General features: G+C 36.1%; 1 long non-coding RNA gene across 2 annotated transcripts; it reads left to right on the top strand.

The window, feature by feature from the left end:
- The first annotated feature begins 2,358 nt into the window (after nt 1-2,358).
- Nucleotides 2,359-6,090, top strand: LOC133805106 (uncharacterized). Of its 2 annotated transcripts, XR_009878843.1 has the most exons (4): nt 2,359-2,504; nt 2,628-2,697; nt 2,809-2,869; nt 5,754-6,090. It is a non-coding gene; the product is annotated as an uncharacterized LOC133805106 (long non-coding RNA). The 2 variants fall into 2 exon arrangements; XR_009878842.1 differs by lacking the exon at nt 2,809-2,869.
- Nucleotides 6,091-7,212: the final 1,122 nt, after the last annotated feature.

Genomic DNA, 7,212 nt, shown 5'->3' with positions numbered 1-7,212 from the left:
GCACAAGATAACATAGCTATCTATATATAGGCATGTGGCTAGGGTTTGAGAAAAGGAAGCCCTAGCTCACACCATTAATGATTCTCTAATCATCATAATGGAAAATCTCGTATCACACATCAATGCCCTAATTTAATGCTTATCAATTATCACTAAGGGCTCCATCAAATCCAAATCTATTAATTGTAATGGAATCCCATAAAGGAAAGTTTCAATCACCTTAAATCCTTGATTGTTATCTCCATCTTAATTGTGATTTATCTAAAAAGAGAAGGTCTTTCATTGACCTATTTTCCCTAAATCATGACCGAATACCCTATCTCTATCATTTTCTCTATTTGGTCAAGTGTATACACACACATAAACTCACTTAAATGGCAAATCATCTAAAAAGGAAAGAGCTTTCTAATCAAGTATTCCCAAATTTTCATGGGCTGAATTCCATATGCTCACATCAAAGAATATTTTCCAAATATCTCTTTGATTTATCTTGTCTTAATTCTAATTACAGTGTAACTGATTAAAGGTAGAAAGACTTTTCTAACCTTAGACTTAAATCCACACAATGCCTTCTTATAACGCCCCGCATTTAGGGCATTGGGTAAACCCTAATTCAGGTATTTTAATTGTTAGAGAATATATATTATTGCTCAATGGAATTATGGAAAAACCAAATACAACTCTATGCAAAAATACAATGGACAAGATAATATTGATTAAATAAGTATTACAACTCAATTGCTCAAAATACAAGTAAATAGAAAGATGTAGGAGAAGAAGATTACAAACTCAAAACAATAATAATACAAGTAAATAAGATCAACAAGATCAAAAGAATGAAAACACAAACAAACTCTCACACAACCAAAGTGTAGAGTAGTGGGGATCACCAACTTGAACAAGGTTCAAGACCTTTGTCCAAAAGCTTATTTCCCCTATTCTCTAAGCATTAAGGGATCTCTCTAGGAAATAGCTCTCTGGAATTATCAAGCCTCTATGGTGTATTTTCCAGCCAAGTGCTTTGTGGATGGAAAATGGTGTGTCATACAAGTGAGCATTAGGCTCCTATTTATAGAGTTTGAGATACCCCTTTGAATTTCAAATTCCACTAACCCCCATGGATGTTACCAATGTTTAATTGTATGTTTATGGAATTAAAATGGAGATTTTGGAGTTATTTGGGATGTTAGAACCGTTCAATTTGGAAAAAACTGAAAATTCACATAGGCTGTCAGCCTCACTGGCCGCGGCCAGGACTTTTCAGTGCCGCGGCCACTGGCTTCTGTCCCCCAGGCCGCGGCCACATGCCATTTTCAGCACAAAAAAGTCATTTTTCCAAAACGTTCCAAAATGTCCCAAATCCTTTCCCACATGATTTTGTAACCTCCAAACACCTATTGGGAGTTAAAAACATGTCTCCAACAATCATATATCATCATGACTTTATGAAATCCAATCTCAAATGTGTAACATATAATATACACATTATTAGGTAATATTTGGGAGTTACAAATTTGTAACTGATTTTGTAACTCCAAAATATGTCACATTTGGGCACACACTTTAGTCCAATTTTGTGACTCTCAATAATATGTTACAAGGTGTGACAAATCACATTTTGTCACATTATTTAATCTAATATTATATTATATGAAATAATATAACATTAATTCCTTGTATTATGTCAGGGGAACATTTTATGTTACAAGAAGTTGTTATGTTTGAATGCTAGCCATGTTGTGGTAAGTGCGGTTATCTTTAGAAACCGAGACCTTTCGTCGTGGACCACGTCAAAAACCATAATCGAGTAAAAATCTCGGATTAATTAAATAGGAAATACTATAGCATAAAAATATTAATTTTTTGTGGCACTGGGACTTTATAGTCGAGCCAATAAGTTTAAGAAAACTTGATTGAGGATTTAATTCCAATCCACCGGGTTTAAGAATGGAAATTCTTACCCGAGCCTATAAGGGCATTTTGGTCAATTTGAGTAAATTACCAAAATTATGTGTTATGTGACAAAATTTATTTTTTGTCACATTTATTTTATTTTAGCTTGGAGATATTTAAAACTATAGGGTAAAAATTTGGTTAAATTTTGAGAGTGAAATTACCAAAGGGCCCTTGAGTGAATTAGAAGTGAGTAAAAGGAGCAAGGGCATTAAGGTCTTTTCCAAGGGAGGAGAGAGAGAGAGAGAGAGGAGTGGGCGGTCAAGGCTGTGCCTAGGGCTCTCAAGAGCCTAGGACACCTACCTTAGGAAGTGTAAGAGCCTCACCCACTCATTGACTTAACTCCAATCATTACTCTTACACACCAATCATTTTTTTTATTTCCTTCTTTTTCTCAAGAAAACAAAAAGAGAAAACTCTCTTCATTTTCCTCCCCAAAATCGAGAGGTCTCTCTTCCCTCTCCATTTTCTACCATTTTTCTCTCCAAGGAGCAAGAGCTCTCACTCTCCATTGAAGGAAGGAAGAAAACTCAAGAGCACACTAGGCAAGTGTAAGTTTCAAACCTAGTACATTCTTTCCTTCTCTTTTTCTTTCAAACTTGAAATCCTAAGGGGTTTTACTATGCATGAATGTGATTCTAATGGCCAAGCATGACATGGATCTTGTAATTTAGGGTTCAAGAGTGGTGGTTCTAGGAGGATCTCAAAGATTTGAAACTTGTTGATGTTTTAGTGAGAACAAAGGTAAAGATTTTAGGGTTTTGGCAATCTTCCACTCATCTCCATCTTCTACCCTAACATTTCTTTTTTTAAAAATCTGCATGTGGGACCTTGGGTCTCGTTTTGAGTGTATAGAACATAAGGAGGAAGTTTGAAAGGCTAAGGGAACCTTATGTCCAAGCTTGAACTATCAAAGGTAGATTTTTGGTTGGTTCTTGAGTATTTTTTTGGTTATTGATATAGATTTAGTTGTATAGGTTGTTTTGTTTGTTTTTGGAGTTTATTTTATAATTGAAGGTTAACTTGGTTGATTTGTTGATTTGAATGCATGCATGTGGCTAGGGTTTTGCTAGTTGTGTTTAGTTTTGCTAGAATGTGTAAAAATGCATGCTGCCAAGTTTTCGTGGTCTGACTTCCAACGGGTCAGATTGTACCCTACTACCTCTGTTTGCAGAAATAATTTATATTTTTGCATATTTCTAGATGAGTACTTGAGTTTAGGCTTTTTAAAATTGAAAAAATGTGTTTTCAAACCGATGTTATGAACTTTTTGGCATCTTGATACAATCTGGAAAATTTCTGGGCAGCATGCACTGCCCAGATTGTTTTGAATATTGAACACGTTTTACTGAGCCAAAAGCCATGAAATTTGGTGAACTGTTAGTTTAAATATCTATAAGGATCACAGAAATTTTTTAGAGGAAAATGAAAAATGGTTAAAGTGTAATAATTTTTCAAAGTTTTCCCTAATAATCTGAAAATGAAATTTCTGGGCAGCAAACACTGCCCAGATTGTCATACATTTTTTAATGGGTTTCCATATCTTAAAAATTATAAAATTTTTAGAGAAACTAAAATAGATATGATTAAAAATCCTGGTAAAATTTTAGAAATAACTGGGCAACGATGTGAGAGAAATAATTTTTCTAAGAACCCTAAAAATCTGAGAAAAATTCTTGGGCAGCAGGCACTGCCCAGATTTCTTTAAATGGTTTAATGGGTTTTGCCTTCCCAAAAATTTTGAAACTTTGTGAGAATTTTTTTAAGATAGGCATTAAGGCCCTGGTAAAATTTTAGATTAAAATATGTCACAGTTTAAGAGTAGTAATTTTTCTAAGTTACCTAAAAACAGGGAAAAATAGTAATTTCAAACCTTAACAAAAAAAAATGAGTTTTGGGGGGTTAGTTGTCCTAACCTAAATTGAATTTTTGACGTGAGCTTTCGCCTAGTTCCCATCATTAGGAAATATAATACGTGAACGAGATTTTAAAGGGTTGTGGTTAGAGAACTTAACATTTAATATGAGCTTAAAAGCGGGATTTTTTTTATTATGTTAAAATGAATAGTGAAAAAGTTAGGTTCAGCATTGGAAATGAAGTTGTTTTCAAAATTAGCTAAAGTTTTGGATATCTAACAAATCCCAAATTAGTTTAAGGTTATTGAGAATTTATTTTTACCATTTTCTAAACTCGGGGTCCAATTGCCCTTTCTTTTCAAAAATGACGTATTAGAGATCCTAGGTTATGGATTTAAAGATGGTAAAATTGGGAGTTAGGTTTAATAAAACCGTAAATCGAAAAGTATTATCGTTAACAGATAATAAATTGAAAAAGGTTGAAATACGGTATTTTTGGGTAAATAATGGAAAACGGTAAACTCTGTACTTGAGTAGAAAGTGAGTGGTTTTCTAAGATTATGAGCCGTTTAAAACTTCTTTAACCAAAATACGTGTAATACGATTGAGAGAGTCTTCTAGAGATAGAATATTAAAATGTACAGCACGGAGAGCATGTTGCCGTAAGGGCGATTTTTATGAGGAAACCGTAAATTTATTTAAAGCAGAATCTAGTCTTATAAGTGTATAAGAGAAATGTCTATATAGAATCTCTAAGAGAACTTTATTGAATATAGCTATCGTGGAATATTAGCTATAAGAATATCTCATAGTTTAATTCGAGTCACTGTGTGGTTTCACTATAGTGTTATCTAACCGTGAAGGCTTGCTTCTAGATAGAAGGTTTCCACAAGCAAGCGTTGAGGAATCCGGGTAAGACAACTTATGATATGTTTGGCTACAACACGTTAACGACTAGTTTAGATAACTAAGTGATAAGCTAATAATATGAACTAGTCTTAGAAGATTTACTCAAGAACGTGGTCCTAGAGGGTTCGCATACTCATGACTAAGGCAAGCAGTTTGGCTAGCTATCGCGATGACTATGAAATCCGACTAGCCACCGGGGAATTAAGTGAGAAACTGATTCATCACCGATGACTATGTGACTAAGGTTGGTTGGCCACTGCAATATGTAAGAAGCCTGGCTTAACACCCATGACATAAGAGTCCGGTTAAACTCCCTGACACATAAGTAAGTATATTATGAGTCCGGCTAGCTACCGTGACATCTATGAACTCCGGCTAGCCACTGGGGAACTAAGTAGAAACCGGTTCGCCACCGATGACTATGTGACTAAGGTCGGTTGGCCCCCGTAATATGTAAGAAGTCCGGCTTAACACCCGTGACATAAGAGTCCGGTTAAACTCCGTGACATGCAAGTAAGTTAATTCCGGAATCAAATCTCTTTGACTAAGAAAGTATGTCGAATTCTTCTAGGAGTCTGGGTAATCGGTGTAACTAGTTTACACACGTCAACGCTATGGTAAGATATGTTAAGATGTGCTAAGAAATGTTAAGCTATACTAAGATATGTTGAATGTTCCTTCGGAACCCTAAGTATGTATGTTAAGATACGAATGACTAAGTAAGTATGTTTGTTATGAAATGACTGAGTAAGTAAGTACGTATGTTACTAGTTAAGACTGTATGTATGCTCTGGGATTTTCTGCGTCCAGGTGTACTTTTAGGATATAAATTTTGGTTATGAGGCATGACCATAAGTTTTCCAGGACGTTCGCATGTTCTCAAATTGTATGTTAGGGTTTGGTTTCATCAGAATCCTATTATTGGTTGATTATCTGCGTAGTTTCAATTAGTTAAGTTCTTGCTCTGTTATGTGGTTATGTTTGTTAAGTTGTTCTTACTAAGTGTTTCGCTTACCTAGTTGTTTCATGTTGTAGGTAGGCTCAAAGACAAAGTGGATCAGTGAGCGCTGGAGTTTATCTGCGAGAATGTACATGTGGACCGACCTTTTGGGAATTTATGTTTTGTGGACTAGAACCCATATGATAACTAAGAAATTATTTTGGGTTTGTTGAATGTTTTAAAATTATGACATTGTAATTTTCTTTTAAGTATGCGCATACTTCCGAACTATTGCATGTTTTGAAAGTTTTTTTTTTATATGGATTTTCTGTTACCTTATTTTAGAAAATGGTTGTAATGCCCTGAAAATCCCTAATGCGGTTTAATGGCTGGATTAGTAGGCCGGGAGGGCCATAACTGTTTAATTATGCCATTAAATGATTATATGCATATTTATGTGAATTATATTATAATAGGATGTTAAATGCATGCATGTGGGTCCACATTTCAATTACAGGGGTGTTTTGGTAATTTGGCCCGTTGAGGGTATAATTGTATATTTGTATGCATGTCGGTGACCTATTGTTGAGACCACATTATAATGTGGATTTGTTCGAGCTATTCAGCATGAGACAATCTTGGATTATTAATTAGCGGTGTAGTCATAACAGGTTTAAGTTCGGGGCTTGGGGTGAGTCTTGGGGTGATTTTAATGATTAGAGCGTTGCCGGGAATTAAAGGGTAACGAGATATGAATTATTGGTGTTTGAGAATATCGAGAATAGCGGGAATTGGAGAGCAATAGGTGGGAAATGTCAATTTTGCCCTCGGGAGCCTTTAGAAACCCTTATTTGACCTAGGGGTATTTTGTCTTTTCACCCCTAGGATAGATATAAGCCATTGAAGGCTGTAGAGAGAAGAGGAAAATAGAGCAACTTCAAGAGCTTCTCCTGTACCTGTTTTTGTTCATTTTCTCTTTGGATTTTTGAGTCTAACTTGGGGATTCAAGCTTGGGAAGTAAGTCTTGAGAGCTTGGGAGTGTGTTCCACCATTGAAGAGCATCATAATTTGAGCTTGAGGTAAGTTTCTAGCCATTAAATCCCCTGGTTTGCTCTGTTTTAGCTTTGGTTTTCAGCTGAGATTTCTAGGTTGGATGATTGGTTTTGTTGGGAGTTTTGGCTAGGGTTCTTGTGGTTGTGATGCTTGGGGTATGTGAGGATGGTTTTTGGGTTCATTTGGAACCAAAAATGGGGTTTGGAAGCATTGGAATCGAGTTGGAATTGAAGGAGTCGAAGGAAGAGATTTCAGGGGAGCTTCTGGCTAGGTGTAGCGCTACAGCGCCCACCAGAGGGCGCTATAGCGCTACACAGGGTTCTGTTGGGCGGTTTGGGGTTCTGAGTATAGCGCTGGGGCGCTATTGAGCAGTGCTGTAGCGCTACTCTGTCCCTCCAGAATCCCGTTTTGAGTGTTTTTAAGGGTTTTTGTCTTGGGGTTTCAATCCTTAAGGCCCGGGATCAAATCTACTCACCGTGTGGGCATGTTTCGAGGTCCCAA

Source organism: Humulus lupulus, chromosome X (genome assembly GCF_963169125.1).
Source record: "Humulus lupulus chromosome X, drHumLupu1.1, whole genome shotgun sequence".
In the NCBI taxonomy this organism is placed as follows: Eukaryota; Viridiplantae; Streptophyta; class Magnoliopsida; order Rosales; family Cannabaceae; genus Humulus; species Humulus lupulus.
The sequence above is the reverse complement of the archived record's forward strand: the minus strand, read 5'-3'. Positions and strand labels throughout refer to the sequence as shown.